The sequence below is a fragment of the Taudactylus pleione genome, unplaced genomic scaffold, assembly GCF_031769625.1.
Source record: "Taudactylus pleione unplaced genomic scaffold, aTauple2 ptg001990l, whole genome shotgun sequence".
Classification (NCBI taxonomy): Eukaryota; Metazoa; Chordata; class Amphibia; order Anura; family Myobatrachidae; genus Taudactylus; species Taudactylus pleione.
Genome location: NW_028286386.1, coordinates 2,267,433 through 2,288,424, shown reverse-complemented (window position 1 = coordinate 2,288,424; position 20,992 = coordinate 2,267,433). Strand labels below are relative to the sequence as shown.

Here is a 20,992-nt window from a genome sequence, read left to right as displayed (position 1 = left end):
GCGTTCCCATGGGAACGCCTCCGTCTGGCAGCCACGCCCCCGGCACGCCCACCAAAGGGGGCATGCTGTCAATCAACATCGACAGCACGCCCCCTTTGGTGCGAGACCTGGAGCGACGGCTTCCCCGTCGCTCCCCGAGTCTCGCGCATGCGCACGACGGAGCTCCCTCCGTCGTGCGCATGCGCACTAGGGCACCATCGACCCGCTTGCGAGCGCTCAGCGCTCGCGAGCGGGTCTGAATCAGGCCCACTGTTCACTAATAGCCATGGACATACAGTATATGTGTTTTGAACAACTTAAATTATAGAAGCTGCTTGTTTAATTGTCAAGCTGGGACTAGTGGTCCTGTAAGGATATGGATAACTTTCATGCTCATCTATCACCGTATTGGAACCTGGAGTTACTATGGGCTTGTTGAAGGTGATTTCCCAATTTATAACTTTTCAGGCTACCAATTCTGGCAACGTCTATTTATATTTGAGCAATTTTATTACTAAGATCATTAAAAAGATCACAAAAATATGTTATTTACACTCTTCTGTGTGCATAACATATAAGTGCATATATATTATTTTTATGGTTTAAGTTTTAGTCAAATTCCATTAAATCGTGTTACTTAGTAATAAAATGATATACATACTATTTATACCACTAATACTCCTGTGAATCACTCTAGGTTCTTCCTTTAGTTTTGTATATTATTTAATCACTAGTGCTCTCCAAACCTGTTTTATTTTTAGATTATCTAGATTTTTGCAACCTTTGACAGTAAAGGAGACTGAAACATCTCCTGAACAGGTGTTGCCACTCATTAAACGTAGCTTTCATAGCAAGAAGCTCTTCATCCCCGACACCATCATTTCTTGCAGTCAGTAATAATCCCTCCGAAAAGCAGGCACGAGGATGTAGAACCATCTTATATCCTTGAGTTTGAGACAGAATGGCACCTATGCCTCCATCTGAAGTGTCTAAACCCACAACAAAAAGTAGTGTAGGATCAGAAAGAATAAGCAAGGGCTGATGCTGCGGTAAAGATCTTTTTTTAAAATGGTGGAGGCATGTTGTATCTCTGTGGTCCATTCGAAAGTTACGCTCTTGTGTGACTATGTGGTCATTTTAGTAAAGTTTCAGCTTATGGAGCCTATTCATCAACACTAAAATAATGTTTTTAAAGACATTTTCCTTAATTACCGTTATTTTAGAATTCATGAAGACACTTAACACAGGAGATATCACTGATATCTCCTGGTTAAGTCCACCTGCGTTAATTTCATTAGTATGGGGTTATGGAAATTATGCTATTCATCAAACTCCGAAAATTATGTATTTTTGGAATTTGATGGTGTTACTATATGTCACTGTCAGGTGGCGTATAGCAGGTTACACTTACCTGCTGTCAGCTGGGCAGGTCCTCTGCAGGCTCCCTCCGTCACTCTGGTCGCTTCTCAGGCTCCATCTGCTGTGCTGACTGCTGACACTGTGTTCTCCCGGCAGTTTCTTCTAAACTTTACTGTGCTCTGCCGAGAGAACACAGTGTCAGCACAGCAGACAGAGCCTGAGGCGGCTGCAGCAGCCAGATAAATGGGGGACAGGGGGAAGGAGAGTAGAGGGGGGAAGTGGGGGGGGTTGGGGGGAACAGAATTACCCCAGCTTTTACGGATGTAACAGCGCATGCGCAGCACTGATTCCAGCTGCAGTAAGTTAGTGTAGAGTGGGAAAAGTATATTTTTCTCGAAAAGCTGTCATCGCAAAAATTACAGCTTTTCGGAATAGATAGTTATAGGGAGGAGGAATGATTAATTCCTCTGGTAATTAGGTAGAACTCCATGCGACCTGAAACCTGTTAATGAATAGGCCCCTGTAATTGGTATTAATAGTTGGGAAGCCAATAAAGCAATGCAAGACGGAATGGGTATGTAATGCCGGCTGTTGGGATGCCTCCTGTCAGAATACCGACAGCGGCATCCCGTTGGTTGGTATCCCGACTGAGGTCGGTTAAGTATACTTACCCTCTACCCTTCCCCCCTAACCCTCCCTTCTTGTAGCCTAACCCTAACCCTCCCCACCCCGTACCCTAATCCTCCCTGGTAGTGCCTAAACCTAACCACCCCCTTTCGTGCCTAACCCTAACCCCTCGCAAGTGGTGCGTAACCCTAACCCTCCCCCCTAGGGGTGCCTAACCCTAACCTCCCCCCAAAAAACCTAACCCTAACCCTGCTACGCTCCCTAACCCTCCCCCTACCCCGCAGCTAATGCTACCCTGGCGTTGGGATTAAGATAGGCATATTTTGACGCCTATTTTAAGTCCCTTGTCAGGATTTACCTGTTGGTATTGATGCCGCCGGTCTCATAACTACATATCGCCTTAATTTAACATCAATATGAATAGTTTATTTATCTGTTGTTTTTTGTGGACTTCATCTGCAAATCATGTTAGGAAATGATGTGGGCCAAAAATTCTAATGATGTTTACGTTAAATATTATGCTGGTATATAAATAAATATTAATAAAGACTAGGGATGTGCAGGCTCGGATAGGTTCGAGTTTGCACACCGAGTTCGGATTTTTCCCTCCAAAAAAACGGAACTCAGAAAGAGGCAAAACGTCATCTTGCATGGACAAACATCATCATTCCTGGACAAAGTCCAGGAATGATGATGTTTGTCCATGCAAGATGACGAGCCTGCACATCCCTAATAAAGACTCATTTTTACAGCTTAACAAAAAACTTGTATTGTGGAGATATATTAAAAAAACCATTCAGACATTTCTTTTATTTATTATTTTGGTGTTCCTGGAGAAAGTTTATCAGACGAGGATGTTATCCAAGTAAGCTACTAAAAATTGTCATTAATGTAGTTGGAACAATGTTCAAAAGGCATACACAATATTAATAATGGCCTTATGGGGTCCAGAATGCTGTCTTACTTTCATCACCTTGTTTTCCCCGGATAATATTATAGATCCCATAAGGTCCAGACAGGTGAATATTTTATCAGTGCATACAGTAACTATTCCTGAATTGTATTTCCTGTATTTAAGAAGCAGATATTGTTTATGCACTGTGGGCCTGATTCAGAGATGTACGTTCTTGCAATCACAGTGCGATTTTGTATGCTGCAGAGGAGCTATTGCCCAACGGAGCCATCACAAACAGCACCGCAACTGCGTACACGTTTGCAGCCCATACTCAGGTTCACCGATAATCACCAATGTAAGTAACCCTATGATCACCCAGCATGAGTCGCTGGAGCCATTTTATGTATGTAAGGGATCGCAGACATCTACTGTGATGCTCCCCCAAAATGGCACCAATATGCTTGCGTTTTGCCAACTATTATCCTGTTTACTCCCCAAGTGTCTTCCTGTCAATCACACGGCGATCCTTGAAGGTATGCGTGCCGGATCGTATATGGGACTTGGCGCATGCGCTTTTCGATACATGCGCTATTCACCGATAATTCCTCAACTGCATAAAAATCAGAACAGTGTACATCGTGTCACAAGTCGCCAGCGCGCCTTGTTACTTACTCGTGCTCCGGGTGTCTCTCCTCCAGGTTGCCAATCACACAAAATCTTGCTCTTGGACAACGTACACGCCATACTGGAACGGCATCTCCAGTTGCTAGGAGATTGGAACGTCTGCTTCTGCCTGTGCTTTGGAGATTCTCAACTTTAGCTCTCATTTCATCATTTGGAGTTCAGTTTCTCTCTGAGTTGTGGTATTTTCTGGGTCTCTGTCATCACAGCCCGCAAGTCTGGCTCTATCAACTGCACCTCGGCTTCCAAGCCGCACCTCAGTTCACAAGTGGAACCTTGGCCCTCAAGACTGCATCTCTGAAATGAACACCTCGGCTCTCCAGCCATACCCCGGCATTCCAGCCACACCTCTGCTCACAAGCCGCACCTTGGCTTTCGTAGTCACACTTCGGTCCTCAGGGCCGCATATCTGCCAATACCTTGGCTGTCACAGCTGCACCTCGGCTCTCAAAGCCACATCTCCGTCTGTATTCCTATTAGAAGTTCAAGCTGCACCTCGGTTTTTAAAGTCAATGTCTGGCCCTCAAGGTCACATAGCCATCGGAATATCCATCAGTTTTTTAGCCACACTCTCCCTTGCATATCTCACTCCCTACTGAGATCCTACAGTCACATAACATCTTGTGGCCTTAGGAGAACCGTGTAAGCCTCTACTATCTCGAGTTAAGTCCAGATGGTCACCTAAGTACCTGTGAACATGTCCAGTTCTATGGGAACAGTGGGTGACTTATTGGTGAAGACCTCATCTCAGTGATTCTAAAGGTCTTACACGGTGAGTCCTAGGAGACCATAACAATCTTTGAATTAGTCAATGCAGGGGTACATTATTATTATTAATATTATTATTATTATTATTATCATTATCCTTTATTTATATGGTGCCACAAGTGTTCTGCAGCACCTTACAAAGTACAGCATGGGCAAAATCTTGGAGGCGGGAATGTGAGGAAGTAATCAGTTGGCAGAAGAGACAGCATGCATTAGTTGAGTGAAGTGGATGGGCGGGAGTGTGAAGGGAAATGAGGTCAGAGATGTAAATGGGAGAGGATTAGGTGAGGGCTTTGTAAGTGAGTCTAAGAACCTTGAATTGGGTTCTGAAAGGGAAGGGGAGCTAGTGTATTGCTTGAAGGAGAGGAGAGGCAGATGTAGAACATTTGGAGAGGAAGATGAGCCGAGCAGCAGCATTGAGGATGGATTGAAGTGGAGAGAGGTTGGAATCTGAGAGGCCAGATAGGAGGAAGTTACAGTAATCTAATCTGGAGATGACCAGTGAGTGTATGAGGGTTTTAGTAGCATCCTGGGTGAGATAGGGTCTGTTCCTGGAAATATTTTTGAGATGGAAACAGCAGCACTGCGAGAAGTGTTGAATGTGTGGTATGAAGGAGAGGGAAGAACCTAGAATAACTCCAATATAGCGCACTTTGGGGCTAGAGGAGATAGTTGTGCTGTCAACTGATAATGAAATTGTGGAAAGTGAGGTTATGCGGGAGGGTGGGAAGATGATTAGCTCAGTCTTAGACATGTTAAGTTTAACGAAGAGCTGGGACATCTAGGAAGAGATAGCAGTGAGACAGTTGGAGATACTGGTGAGGAGAGAGGGGGAGAGGTCAGGTGAGGAAAGGTATCAGGGATGTGTGGTGGGGACTTAGGGTTAGGCACCCCCCCAGGAGGTTAGATTTAGGCTAAAGGAAGGGTGGTTAGGGTTAGGCACCCACGGGGGGAGGTTAGGGTTAGGCACCCCCCGGGGGACTTAGGTTTAGGCTAGGGGAAGGGGGGGTTAGGTTTAGGCACTTAGAGGGAGGATTAGGGTTAGGTACTGGGGAGGGAGGTTAGGGTTAGGTACCCCTAAGGGAGGGTTAGGGGGTAGAATTAGGTTAACTGATACTTACCTGAGGACGATCGGGATTTCCACTGCTGCCAGGATGCTGGTGTCAGGATTCCAACCGCTGGACGCATGAATCATACCGATTCCCAAGGAGGTCATTGATGACTTTTGTGAGGGCAGTTTCAGTGAAGTGAAGAGAACGGAAGCCAGATTAAAATTAGTCAAGGAGGGAGTGGGAGGCATGTGGAGAAGCTGAATGTTAAATGAACTCTTGTTTGATATTCTCAAATAGATACTACCTTCAGACCTTTATCTCAGTGTCTGACAAAACATTCTGAGCCCTGGGTAAACATGGCACTGATGAGGCATGAGAAAGATATTCAGCCTATAGTTTAGTGAATACATCTAAAATCTCTGCGGAAAGAGAAACAAGTGGCACTACCAAAAGTAGAAACTTGCATGTGCAATTCACAGTTTTTATCTCCCAGTTAATGTTGAGGTTATAATGAGCCAGCCATGGCATCGCCAGTATAGCAGGGATGTGCAGATAGAGCACCAAGCTGAGTACCAAGAATTCCTGATTGCTGTGCCATACATGGTCAGAAGTGGAATGTTATGCTGTTCATCAAAAGTATAAATGTTATACAGAATATTCCCCACAGCTCCAGAATCAATGTTAGCTGGGATGGTTATCATGATGCTCTGAAGTTCAACTGCAGGGATAAAGAAACACGTTTTTCTTAAATAGTGGTGCTAATTTTAGGCTGGAGATCGACAAGAGAAGGGCCTGATTCAGACCCGCTCGCTAAGATGCATACTCTCGCTGCTGCCGATGGTATGCAGTGTGTATGCATTGTGCGCATGCATATGCATCGCAGTGCGCATGCGCATATTTTAGCAAAAGTACACAATGCATTCGCTCGCTGTGCATAGACAGCCCAGCACAGTGGGTGACAGGGGAAGCCGTTTGTAGGTGGTAACAGGGGCTGGCCATTGAAAACGGTGGAGTGGAGGTGCAAATGCAGGCGTGCCTGAGCATCTCAATGGTGTTTTAGAGGTGTGCATAATTATAAGACAGCATCACAGTACACGTCACCTGGCTTGTTTTTACACTGAAGTGCTCGCAGTGCTTGCGGCAGGGTATGGTCAACTTCTACACTGCGATAGCATCTTATGTTATCCGATGTACCGATGGTTGCATGCATTTCCTGGACATGACGTGCACAAGTGGGCGTCTTAAAACAGGCTGGTGGGTGTCTACATACACTATGTGATCGCGCTCTAAGAAATACTGGGCGTGCTAATGCATTGCTGTGCGGGAGCACTGCCTACACAAATTGCATACACATCGCATCTAGCGAGCGGCTCTGAATCAGGCCCTAATTTCTCAGAAATGAGAAAGATCCATGCAGATTGCTGATGTCTAAGGCCCATTAATTGTACATTAATGGTGTTGATATGCGTGTACTATTCTGTGATATACACAAGATGGCGAATAGTGGACACTAACGGAAGGAACTATTGGCAAACGCTAGCCGGATAGCCTTAACCAGGAGATTTGGTTTATTTGTAATGCACAGTAATAGTACAGTCATACTCACTTATACACATATGGGTAGCGGAGATAGAGCAGAGCATACAACGGACCAGCCAGTAATATATGTAGGCACGGGCAATAAGATTTGTAGTATTCCCCACGGAGCTAAGTGCTATGCTGCCGTGTACCACTGTGGCGCTCAAATACAGTAAAGAGCCAAGATGATGCTGTGTATGTGCAGACTAAGTTATGGTGACCATGTTGGTTAGGTATGGGTTAAATGCTTCAGGTTTGAAGCAATAAAGGGAAGTGCATTAGCGCACCCTGTATTCCAACAAATGGTACAACAACAACATTTCTGCCATAATAATAACCTGTGAATGTAGAGTGCTAGTTTGGAGCATTTCCTGTACAAGTGACCCTTTGTCAGTAAAGAGATGCCACAGGGCCCAGGAGGGCTTTGCGAATAAGAGGTGGTGGCTGACAGAGGACTGACAATCATTTTATTTATTCTTCCAATCATTCTGTAAGAAAGGCATCAATAGTAATACTACAATGAATTCCTCCATTACTTCAGGGGTTCCAATTCTAGTGGACTAATTCCTGTGGAATAAGTGCGTGACTTCATAAGAAACCACAAATGGCACCAAGCTATAAAGTGGTGATGCTCTTAATGCTCACTACCAAACTCCTCAGGCATATCCAGCTGAGGATCAGATTCCAATGAAACTAGAATGGGAGGTCCTACTGGCAACCCCCTTGGAGCCCGGCAAGGACTGGTCTGGTACTAGTTTCCCGGTATGTATTCAACTTTTTATTGCAAATTATTAATGTATAGTGGCAATCCTGTTCCCTAGAACAAATCCAGTTTACAGGCCATAGATTCCTGCAAACTAGTGTTTTTTTTTCGGGAGGCTTGCCACCTAGCAACAGCAGGTGGGTGGACTACCACATACCTGGTGGTTGCTCTGAGAAACTCGATCTTTTATAGACTGGTTGGTCTCCAATAGTGTTTTGCAAAGGTACAGGCCGAGGCCCACCTTGCTGCTAGCATGATCGAGTGTAGGGGCATGCCTTTAGCTGCTGCTCTTGTTGCAGCTGCTCCCCTTAAGGAATGGCTTTTGAAGTGGTCAGTGTCTATCCCAGCTTCCCTCATGGATGTCACAATCCATCCTCTAATAGTAGAGGATCTTGCTGGGCGAAATGGTTTCCTGCAAGTGATGAATAGCTGTGTGACATTGTCCCTATTGGTGCTGTGAGGCCAAGTAAGATGATAAGCATGAAGCCAAACACAGGTTAGGTTCTGAAGTGTCATGCATCAAATCAAATTCTACTATTGGGCAATTGAACAAAGATGTTTTTGTATGACCTTTAAGAATAATATGGTACCCTGAAGGAGTCCGTGATAACCATGTATAAGGGTTAATTCGGCCCCTCTGGCTGCTATCGCTAAAGCTAGCAAGGATGCCAACTTGTGGGATATCAAGGTAATGTTGTTCTCTGTCTCCCAAGAGGCTAGGGCAGAGAGGAAGGGTTTGATATCCCAGGTATGGGAGTACTTAGGTTGTTTGGGCCTGGAGAGGCAGATATCCCTTAACAGATGAAGGTAAAGTTTATTATCTGTTAGGTTTGGGATCATGATGGCTAAGGCAGAACCATATGACTTTATGGTGGCCGATGCTAGGCCTAATTGGTATTTAGAGGCTAAGAAGTCTAAGGCTAAATGTAGTAGAGAGGATTGGTCAGAAAAAGAACCTTGGGACTGCCAGAGGTCAAATTATTTAATTATCACTGCACACCTGGCTCTAGTTTGGGGTCTTAAGGATGTTTTGATTAGGGCTTTTGTGGGGGATGCTAGGGCTGGATCTGTTAGCAACCTAGTAATATTGCCATCCACATGCACTGGGGAAGAGGTTCCAGAATGTCTGGAGTTCCCTGGAAACAGTCCTTGGATAACCCCAGGGGAATCTTCTTGGGTCCTATGCGTAATTGGCTGATCAGGGGGAACCATACCCTGGATGGCCATACCGGATATACTACCACAATACTGGGTACTCGCTCCTCCCTGATTTTCTGTAGGAATTTCAAGAGGAGGGCAGGGGGTGGGAAGGCATGGGGCAAGACAGGTCTGTCCAAGGGAAAGACATCGCATCTATTCTCCATACCCCTTTTGTCCAAATTTTGAATACGAAACATGGAACTTGGGCGTTCGTGGGGCTGGCAAAGAGGTCTATTTCTAGGTTTCCGAATGTTTGGAGTATTTTTAGGAAGACCTTGTTTTGTAAATGCTGTGGATCCCAGGGAGATTCTTTCTTGGGATAGTGAGTCTGCGAGTTCGTTGAGCTCTCTTGGGATGTAAGTTGCCAGTAAAATTATGTCTCTTTGGACTGCCCAATCCCAGATCTCTAATGCTTCTTTGCATAGATAGTGATTTGGTACCCCCCATTCTGTTTATGTATGACACCGTGGTCGTATTATCCAGGCATAGCTGGATACAGATGGCTACAGAACCTTCTCGTGTGTTCGGGAACTAGGGTTTTTAGAGCCAGTTTTGCTGCGCGTAATTCTAGTATGTTTATGAAGAGACTGGATTCTTGGGGTGACCAGGTGCCCCTGACTGCTTTCTATTGAGATAAGCCTCCCCAACCCTTTAGTGATGCATCTGTAGTGATTGTCATATGGGCTGTTGGGTCTAAGAGTGGGTGAGGAGGAGGTACAGGGAGACTGTTCCACTTGGACAGTTCTGTTTTTACTCTTCTGGAGAGGAAAATGGTGTCTGTCCAGGAATAGTGGGCGTGAAGCAGAGATCTTAGTAGTGTTTGTAGCTCTCTGCATGACAAGGGCACATGTCTGAAACCACGGGACATAGCAATTCCCAATAATCCTTGCTAAGGAGCGGAGGGATAATCTGCACTTCTGGGAAGTCCTTTGTATGTACTCTTTCGTATCTAGCCATTTTTCTAGAGGGACTGCCAGGGAGAAAGAATGGGTATCTAGATTGAAACCGAGAAATGTTATGTTCCGGGTCGGAGCTAAAAGTGACTTTTGAGTGTTTATTATGAATCCCAGGTCTGTTAGTAGGGAAATGGTCGAGTCTTTGTGTCTCAGTAGAGTGTCATGGTCTGAGTGTACCAGTAGTATGTTGTCTAGGTAAATGATACATTGAATGCTTTGCTGACGTAAGTGGGACACTACAGCTTTCATGACCCGTGTAAAGGTGTAGGGAGCGGAAGAGAGGCCAAACACCACAACTGTCCATTGGAATAAGGTCTCTCTCCAAAAAAATCTGAGGAGACGCCTGTGATTTGGATGAACTGATATGGAATGGAAAGCTTCTTTCAGGTCTATCTTTACGCAGAAGCAGTCTTTTGTGAGGAGGTAAGGGATGTCTGGAATACCTTCCATGCGAAAGTGTTTTGGTTTCAAATATTGATTTAAAGCTTTGATATTTAATACCGGTCTTATAGAGCCGTCTTGCTTTATTATGGGAAATAAGTGGCTGATCCAGCCTTTTGCCGTCAGGTCTGCCAGTTCTATCTTTCCCTGTTGGAGGGCTGTAGTCAGTATCTCGTCTAGCTGAGGGCTGCAATTCCTTGGACGAGGAATATGACCCGCTTGGTGCGGAAAACGAATTAGAGGGAGGTTTAACCCTGAACGGATCGTTTTTAGCAACCACTTGTCTGTAGTAATATTTTGCCACTCTAGATATGATTGTTTGAGAGTTTTGTGGAGAGAAGGGAAAGTGGGTGAACTTACCGTAGTTACGGCCTCTCTTGGCATTGTTCCAAGTGTTAGAGTACAATCCTCTTGGGGCATCGTTGGATCGGTGCACGAACCCTCCTTTCTGGGCTCTTTTTGTGCCTTGGAAGTCTCGGGTCGAACCTGTGGCTTGTGAAGTCCGACCCCCTTAAAGAAAGGGCCTCTTGAAGGGCTCATTTACTTTTCTGAGGTCTGAAAAGGACTTCCTTTCCTTATGTCTTATTTTAACTTCCTCTCTAAACTGAAGGCCGAAGAGGTCTACATCAGTAAGGTTAGGGAATTCTAATGATTTAGGTGCTAGGTCTGCGAGTCCTGTGCCAGCAAGCCATCTGGACCTGCGGGGGTTGGTGATATAGTTAAACGTCTGGCATATTATGAGTGTTGCTCTGCTAATGGCCTTAAGGAGTGCAAGCTTGGACGTCACCAGAGATTCCAGAGAGATGCTGGACTCCCCTTCTCTCTGTGCTTTATCTAATATAAACAGCAGTGGCGTTGGCTATTTTATATTGAATTTTTCTCATGGTACGGTCTGTGGAATCATTGTCCCTCTTTTCTCCCACTATGGAGGCTAGAGCAGGGTCAATATTGGGAGCGAACAGTGCGGGTACGTCTGGTAGACCCGTGTAGGATCGTAACACCAACTCATCTTCTTTGACAAGTGCTGCTCTAAATGTCAGCTGGGCACATTTTTAGACCTCAGAGTTGCTTTTTAAGGCCCATTGTGTGGAATAAAACTTAGTGGGCGGTATTTTCCCTGCTAAAGCAACCCTGGCCATCTGAATCTCGCTATCTTCCCCACGTTGGGACAAGGCGGAGGTTCTGGTAATTTCCTCTGATTCCCAGTCTACAGAGGAAGAGTGGCCACAGTCCCTGCAGGAAGTGTGCGACTGTCTGTCAGGTGACCCCACATGCTGAGGGCAGGTACCTTTGTGCTGCCAGCTACAGGCAGAGGTATCTTGCCAGCTACGGGCAGAGGTGATGTTGTTGCTCCGAGCACTATCCTGTTGTCTGCTACGGACAATTTCAGGGAATTATGTCAATGACATCTGAACAGGTCTCCCTGGGGCTAAACCTACTTTTATTTTTATTTTTACCTGTTTTCTTGTGAGTTGGTGAATTCCCTGAACAGGGAGGTGACTTGTCACAGTACTGAGGAGATTTTTCTACCTCGGAGTCAGAAGAATCAGACGTGTCAAAACTTCTGATAGGAAAAAATTTTTTTCTTCCTAATATGAATATCCTCTAAAGAGGAGGAAGTAGAGGGGGAAGCTCTTGCCCTTTTGTGGGCTCTTTTCCCCTTATAACTGCCAGCCATGGAGTACATTTGCAGTGAGTCTGTCACAGAGACAGATATTGTGTCCTCCATGCCAGAGCTGACAGAAAAAAAATCAAAATTCGCGGCTCAGGCGCATGCCCACATGATCGCGGACGTGCACGTGACAAGAGCATGTACGTGACCCACGGGCGTGCACGCGCGTCGCGTTATTCACAGGTAGAGGAGTTGAAAATTCTTTCACTTTCCCCTGCCTCAGCGTTTTTCGGGAGGCTCGCTGCCTAACCCACCTGCTGTTGCTAGGTGGCAAGCCTCCCGAATAATAAATAACAAATTCAGTGGCTGTCCAGCAATCCAGAACCAGATAAGTAGTCATTCAAGCCTCTTGGATTAAGAGCCTAAGGGGTGATCATCTGAGAGTAAGGGATCCAGAGTCAGAGATGGAAGTTATCCAAGAGCAAAGGGTCAAGTGTCAGATAGGTAGTGATCCAAGAGCTAAGGACCAGCAGAATGCTGGTTCACAGAGACAAACTCAATAAACTGGTAGCTTGCTGATGCTCAGACTGACTTTTTATAAGGGGCATTGCTTACCAATCATTATTATCTGACTGTTTGCCAAAAAGATTTGCATCTAAGATGCAAAAAACCCAAGGCTTGAAAACAGTGAGGGTTTCGTAGCATATCAGACTTGCAAACCAATGACTGCATAAGACGAGGAATGAACGAGAATGTGCCTTTACAGAGTAAAGCTGATTGGTTGCTGCCGGCAACACCATGTTTTTCTTGTATACTACTAGATTGCATAACTGTTTATTAAAATGTTTCCTAAATGTATTAATACAAAATGTAGAAGTAAAAATAAAATTGCCAAAAAGAAATGGTAAACAAATAAAACACATAACATGAACAGCTAACCCATTAAGGCCGGGTACACATTAGGCTTTATATTAGACAATATGTAGTTTTGAGGCAAATTGGCATATCGTTCACGTGCATCGATCATCGCATCTTCCTATCTGATGTGCTGTACATCAGATGGGAAGATGTCGTGAATGATGTGACGCACATCGTGCAGTGTGTAAGCTCAACCGGACGATCACAAGATATATTGATCCAATCTTTCCTCACCATCACCTGACCTACAGTGATCTACATTATGATTGCATATGTGTACAGGAGGAAAGATTAATTGGATACAATGCTTCGATATGTTATATTGTGCCATCGTTTGGAGGACTGCCTAGTGTTTACACTCTATATTGTGTGTTCTGGGATGAAGGGAAATTGGAATGATCATCGTGTCTTTTGTATGTTGTTTTGATGTGTACCCGTCCTAAGGCCTCTTCCTGTTTTAAAATGTTCTTTTGTTGTGTTGGAGATACATACTGTACATGCTTTGTACCAGTGACTATTTGCTTGTTTTTTACTGTGAAACGTGCCAAATGTGTAGGAAATCTGTATTTAATATGTTCTCAGCGGACATGCTGATAAGTGATAAGATCCAGTTCCTCAGACTACATGCATGTCTAAATTGGATGATAAGTCCACGATTGTAGTCATTACATTAAGACAAAATGACTTTATGTTGTGTATTTTTGGTAATTGGAGACTATTTGTTATTATCTAAAGAACATCTGGTAGTGTAAAAACTAGCCGAAAATAAGGAACCTATAACGCTAGACTGCAAGCTTAAAATGTTTTGAATAAAATATGAACAAATTCATAAAATATGAACAATTTCATTGCTAAATACTGTACATATAGATTTGCATTGGTGGTGACAAGCTTCGGCAACAATTGTCTCTGTTTTGTATTCACATATTATTATTATTATTATTATTATTATTATGGCATTAAAGCTGGGTACAAACTGGAACGATATCGGCCCGATTTGGCCAAATTGGAACGACAAACTGGGCATATCGTTCAGTGTGTATGCCCAATTTGTGTGCTTCTGCAGTTACATGTGATATCGTGTGGTTGGATGTGCTACACGTCTAATCACACGATATCGCTTACAGCGCCATACATATTAATGATGGATAGAACGAGTGATTGTTCCGTCGTTCATTAAATTGGGTAGTGTGTACCGACAATCACACAATCTCCAGGGTGAAGGCAAATCGCCCTGAACATCGTACTGATTGCCGGTCGCTCCATTGTGTACCCAGCTTAAGATTTGCCATGCAGCCGGCATCAACTGTTTCTTACTCTATGGTGTAAAATGGTACCATCTTTCTCTCAAATTGCCTTATACATAGTTTGTCAGGTTTACTATAGTCTTAAGCTGGCCACACACTAGACCAACTTACATCCAACCATCCAACAAGTTAATTGGTTGGAATGAAAATCTGGTAAGGTATGAAAGCAAATGACAATCAGCAATTTGCTCCCAAATGCCAGAAAATTTACTAAAACTGTTGTTTGTTAAATGTTTCATCTAAACAATTTGTTCAAACTTGTCTGAATGACCATTTTCATCTGTTTTCTGGCATTTAGGAGCAAATTGCTGATCATTTACTCCCATACGTTACCAGATTTTCATTCCAACCATTTAACTAGATTACAATTAACATTGTTGCAGTCTCTGATTTCTATATGAGGAATGGATAATGTGGTGCAAGAATACTGTTTTTCATAGATGGAGGCTTAACCAAGGACGAGATTCATATTTCATACTGAGCACTCCCTGCTAACACCCATTTTTGACTCCTTCCAAGATTAAGGAACTGGTCTATTTTAATGAAGACCTAAATCTTAGGTAAGTTATTCTGAGACTTCTGATCTCTATCACCAGATGTTCATTCATGCTTACTCCTCAAAGCAGTTTTTTTCTGTCCTTATTCCAAGTACCCCCTGCAGGACAAGTTTCTAAGTGGGATAATTACAGGCTCACTGAACTAAACTAAATTTCCTGTGGAAAGGCTGTAAAATTTACCCCCAAAATTAAGTTTAATCATCTGTTGACAACCGAAAGCTTCACCTGTAATCACTCAATTTGATGTGGACACTTATAAACTTTTTACTAGGGGTGAAGCAGCCATTTTGCCACTTAAGGCAGCACCTAAAATGATACCCTTCTTATTCATTAACCAAACCAGACAAATCCAGCTGAATGAGAAAGTTACCTCCATCTGTCCTATTAAAGGCTACCCCTGCTTATGACAAGTAGCCATAAAATAAAACTACAGAAAATAAAGAACTAATGTGATGAAGCAACTACAGGTAGTAGAAATCTGATGCATGAAGCAGTCACACAACACTTTGGGAATAGGGAAATTAATGTAAAAGTATCAATATTATTTACACAAATGCGCTTTATTAATTTGTTGCCCATTTTGCATTATATTACAGCTTCAAAAAAAAAAAGTCATAATCGGTCACTATATGTAACCACTGTGGGTATTACAGGAGTGTTTTGTCCCATAGGATATCATCATCATAGTTTATTTATAAGGTGACACAAAACTCTACTAATGAGCAGACAGTAGTGGCGGGCTGGGCCGGGGGGCAGGGTGCCATGTGCCCCCCGGGCCGCAGCGTCATGCGGGCCGCGGGCCGGTGAAGTCTGTGTCACTGTGACACAGACTGCACCGCGTGTGTATCGCTGCCCGGCCCGGGAGGACAGACGGAGGAGCAGATGGCGGCGGCGGGAGCGGGGACTCAGGTAAGTGTTTTTTTTTATTTTGTTTTTTATATTATGTGTATCTACTGGGGGGGGGGTCTGGCACTACTGGGGGCACTACAAAGGGTGGGACTACTACTACTGGGGGCATTACAAGGGGGGTGGGGGAGTACTACTACTGGGGGCACTACAAGGGGGAGGGGACTACTACTACTGGGGACTACTACTACTGGGGGCACTATAAGGGGACTACTACTACTACTACTACTGGGGGCACTACAAGGGGGGTGGGGGACTACTACTACTGGGGACACTACAAGCGGGGGAATACTACTACTGGGGGCACTACAAGGGGGAGGGGACTACTACTACTGGGGACTACTACTACTGGGGGCACTATAAGGGGACTACTACTACTACTAGGGGCACTACAAGGGGGGTGGGGGACTACTACTACTGGGGACTACTACTACTGGGGACACTACAAAGGGGGTGGGGGACTACTACTACTGGGGGCACTACAAGGGGGAGGGGACTACTACTGGGGACTACTACTACTGGGGGCACTATAAGGGGACTACTACTACTACTACTGGGGGCACTACAAGGGGGGTGGGGGACTACTACTACTGGGGACTACTACTACTGGGGACACTACAAGGGGGGACTATTACTTGGGGCACTACAGGGGGGACTACTACTACTGGGGGCACTACAAGAGGGGACTACTACTAATGGGGGCACTACAAAGGGGGTGACTACTACTACTGGGGGCACTGCAAAGGGGGGGACTACTACTACTGGGGGCACTACAAAGGGGGGGACTACTACTACTGGGGGCACTACAAGGGGGGGACTACAAATGGGGGCACTACTGGAGGCCTGCATAAGGGTGTTCTCTCCTGTGGCACACGGGGGCACTGCATATGGGCACTACGACAGGGGGCTGTCCTAATCTTTATTTTTACCTTACATTAATCCCATATGGACACGCCTCCTCCCTGGAACACTTGAGGGGGGGGGCGCCGTAGCACGCATATTCTTCGGACACCCTGGCTACACGCTACTCTTCTGCCAGGGCCGCCTGCATGCATTTGCCCCCCAGGCTAAAAGTTGCCAGCCAGCCCCTGGCAGACAGTATAACAAATCATATGACAAGGACAAAGCGCAGACAAGAGACAGAAGTGCTGACTCTGTGTCATATGTAAAGTGGCTGCAGTTACAGGCAGAGGTGGAAACCAGATTTACTACCTTTTGCTGATGCAAGAATCCGTAGGGCCAACATGTGGGTTCGTGCATCTGTCCGGTGATTTATGCCACTGCAACCGTCATTATTAGTATTTGCATTTGATCCAGCCCCATGCTAGGTATATGAGATCCGTCAGAAACAGGCTTCCCTTCTACCTACATACACAACTCAGAATCACACAGAGCTTTTGATACAATCCCATGACACTCCCACAAGACAGACTGGTTGCGTACATTGTCACTGCACAGATGCCCTCCTGAAATGCCCAATTTCATGAAAAGACACAAGACAGAGGGGGAGATGTAGCAAAGCTTGGCGAGAGATAAAGTGGTCTCTCCACTGTATCTCTCCAAGCTTTGATACACCTCCCTCAGAGACAGATGCGTCCGAAATTTGTAAATATGTGTAAAATTGCATTTGGCATGCGCTGTATGCCAAAACATGCCGTTTGCCACCGATTCAGAATGAGCCCCAGAATGTTGGGCAGGTTCTGCCTGTGGGAGCTTACCCATCAGATACCATTATAAAATGTTCTGTTTACAGAAAATGCATTAGTCAATACAAGGACAAACATTGTAATAGTAGACGGTTCTTAGATTCCCAGACAAAAAGAAATGTGTTACTTGGTTAGATTATGACCAATTGATTGTTTGTGGTTTATTGCTTTCTAGGATCGCAGACAACAAACACATTGTACTACACAGATGACATTGTTTGTGAACCTTCCCTATATTAAGTGTTTTTGTTTTCATCTTTTCAGATGAAGCCCAAACAATTCATGCAATTAAACTAATGAACGTCTTTATGCAAATTCACTCAACGTAAGGTGTAATATTAAAGTTAAGGAAAAAACTAATATTAAAAAAGGGCAACAACATATACAGATTCTTAATGAAAGTTAGTGTAAAAGTAATCAAACATATCCTTCTCTCACCACCAGTAAGTGGGCCTGATTCATGCATGTATGCTAATGCAATCCCAGCTGCAATTTCGCATGGAACGCAGCTGGTGAAAATATGCTAATGTTTCCAAAGCTTACCCGAGCATAGGGACGCCCACTGCTGCCTTCTCATATATGTCCGATGACGTGCAAAAGCGTAAATATCGGTATCATCGACGCACATCGGGCAGTCACTCAGCTTGTAAGTCAAGTCTGACGAGCTGTAATACTGCAGCTTTCTGACACGCAAATGCTTTGAAGATCGCAATGGCTAATTTATGCATGCCCATGAAATGGCGTTTATACAGACAGACACGCCTGCATTTTTCTAGACACCCCCTCCCTGATATCACCCCCAAATGCTGACTGTCGCTCACTTTGCGAATGAATCACACAGAGCGCAATTGCAAAAAATTGCTGTATGTGCACAGTGCAGCTTACACGCATGCGCAATGGCAAATGATAGCTCTATCTGCGTAAATATCGGCATTGCGGAAAACTCTGAATCAGTCCTGTATCTGTCATTGACATGAACTTTTGTTATCCAACACTTTTTCCCCCATGATAGTGCACGCCATCAAGCAATACTGTTTTTAATCTTATGTGGAAAGCAGAGGTTATATCTTACAAAAAAATATATATAATAAATTAAATGGAAAATGAACCTATTCTTATGATGGGATTATTATTTTAACCACTTCAAGACTGCAGGGTTCCTGATCAACTTATCACTTCATTAGGAATAACTTTTTTATTCCTAATGCTGGCAACACATGCTGCAAGGTCACCAGGATATTGTGCAACTGGGCCACTGCTAAACCTTTCCACATTAGGACCATGTCAATATATTCATGGTTGATGCTAGATCCTATGTGGAGAAAGGACCTCTGTGACGTATCAACCACGTGACCGCTGCAGGAGGGCTGGACCGCTCCTGTGTTACCATCCACGTGGGCATAGAAGGGGAAAAACATATTTGTGGCGAGTGTAGCGAGCCACCGTGCCCGAAGCGTGGCGAGTGCAGCGAGCCCGCAAGGGAACACTTTTGGTCCCCCGTTAGCGTCCCTGACCCTCCCCCTTTGATGACGGGTCACGTGGGTGTGACGTCACAAGTCCATTAGAGCTCTCTAGTCTAGACCTAACCATATATTCATGTCCAAACTCGATCGTACAGCTCTCCCTCCTTTGCAGGAACATTCAGAGCTATTGGTGGTTATGTAGTAGGTTCCGATTTTATGGAACAAGCGATATTTCGGTGAGATTGAACCAGCCTTATAACTGATTACCACTTTATATGCTGGAAAGAGATGCCCAGTAAGGAGGTATGGTGACCATGGTGCAGAGAATTGCAACATCAAAGCCCCATCCCCTCCTGTACAATTCTGCGATTTGTAGCACTATGTGGCAAGGCTACAATGACGCCAATCACGTTATCAAACCTTTGGACTGCTGTAGTGGACAGATCCGGAAGGCTTTTGTCTACCCTCTTAAGTGTCTACTGTGTTAAGGGTCCGGGAGTGCCCCTGTAAATGGATCTCCTTAACATTCCATGAGAGTGCAACGGCAGACATATGTTCCTATAAGTGGCAATTTGTATACTGGCAGAGCATGGTATGGAGTGTTTTTACTCCAACCACTACAGTGTGCGATGGTTTAGACCTGACAATTCTGATGCTGTTTTGACCAGTTGGTAGTCAGGAAAGTTAGTGATCTGATCTCCTTCTGTGTCATTAAATATTGTTAGAACCAAATAAGTATGTACCCCATCCCCCACATTGAGCTGCTTACCACACCTAGTACTCGTTACTGCTTTTGTCTGGCACTCATTACAATTTCAATAGAGCTGCAAGGAGCTTGGCCCATTAGTAAAAATAACAGCACAGAGAAATAGCTTAATCACTTTACTCTGAACACCCCCACCAGAAGAAGAAAGAAAACAGTAACTTAATGTGTCCAATTTAGCACATAATGCAAATCAGGAATATCCCAGAACTGGGACTGGAATGTACACAGGGATAAAGGTTGGTAATAATACCTTTATTAACCTATCGAGCTTAATACACAACACAGATTGAAACAGGTGAAAAATACAGTAATGTGTTAGATTTACAGGATTCTCTTATTAGTCTTTGAAAAGTAACAAAGTTATTCACAGGAAGCAATTAATTAAATTTGAAATAGAGATGAGTGACATTTTGTCCTTAAGTGTAATTTTCCCCTAACATTTTTGATTCGCTGGAATTCTAAAGCTGGGTACACATTGTTTGATTTTTTGATCAGATCGGCAAATGGGGCAATTTTTTGGCAAATGAAAAGCCCCAGTATCTGTGAGCATCTGGGTAGCACGGATGGTGTAATGGTGTGCATTACTGCCTCACAGCACTGAGATCTTAGGTTCAAGTCCCACCACGGCCTTAACTGAGTGGAGTTTGTATGTTCTCCCCGTGCTTGCGTGGGTTTTCTCCCACAATCCAAAAATATACTGGTAGGTTAATTGGCTCCTGACAAAAATTAACCCTAGTGTGTGCGTGTATATGTGGTAGGGATCATAGATTGTAAGCTCCACTGGGGCAGGGACAGATGTACTGAGGTCATGGGTTTGATTCCCACTACGTCCCTAACTGCTTGGAGTTTGTATATTCTCCCTGTGCTTGCGTGGGTTTCCTCCGGGTACTCCGGTTTCCTCCCACACTCCAAAAAATATACTGGTAGATTAACTGGCTCCCCACAAAATTGACCATAGTGTGTATGTGTGTGAGCATGTGGTAGGGAATATAGATTGTAAACTCCACTGGGGCAGGGACAGATGTGAATGGTAAGATATTCTCTGTAAAGCGCTGTGGAATATGTGTGCGCTATATAAATAACTGGTAATAAATAAATAAGAAATGATGTGAATGGCCAAATATACTTTGTAAAGTCCTGCAGAATATGTGAGAACGCTAAATAAATAACTGGTAATAAATCTTGTGCTACACATTATACGATTTTCTTTTAGAAGTTACCGATTTTCTGAGACACCACACTAGTTTTGCATATGCCCGCCCACAAGGAGGATAATGTAGTCACAGGAAAATGTAGGAAATACGAGCAGATTATCGAGAATGCACACACTCTGCTCAATATCGGGAGATTGAGGCAGAGATTTTCTGTTTTGGCCGACCGATCGGATAATCGAATGAATGCATTTGTGGACTCTTTTACCTTTTTTATCGGTGAAACGTTCATGCCTACACCTGTGGC

General features: G+C 44.3%; 1 protein-coding gene and 1 pseudogene across 1 annotated transcript in view; one reads left to right on the top strand and one right to left on the bottom strand.

Annotated features, from left to right (window-relative positions):
- Positions 1-12,028, bottom strand: part of LOC148435813 (uncharacterized) — a 68,460-nt pseudogene extending 56,432 nt beyond the window's left edge.
- Positions 12,029-19,691: 7,663 nt separating this feature from the next.
- FGFR4 (fibroblast growth factor receptor 4) overlaps positions 19,692-20,992 on the top strand; it is a 57,573-nt gene continuing 56,272 nt past the window's right edge. The window contains exon 1 of the mRNA XM_088465519.1: positions 19,692-19,770. The gene's annotated coding sequence lies outside the window, so the exon portion shown is untranslated. The remainder of the gene's footprint in view (positions 19,771-20,992) is intronic.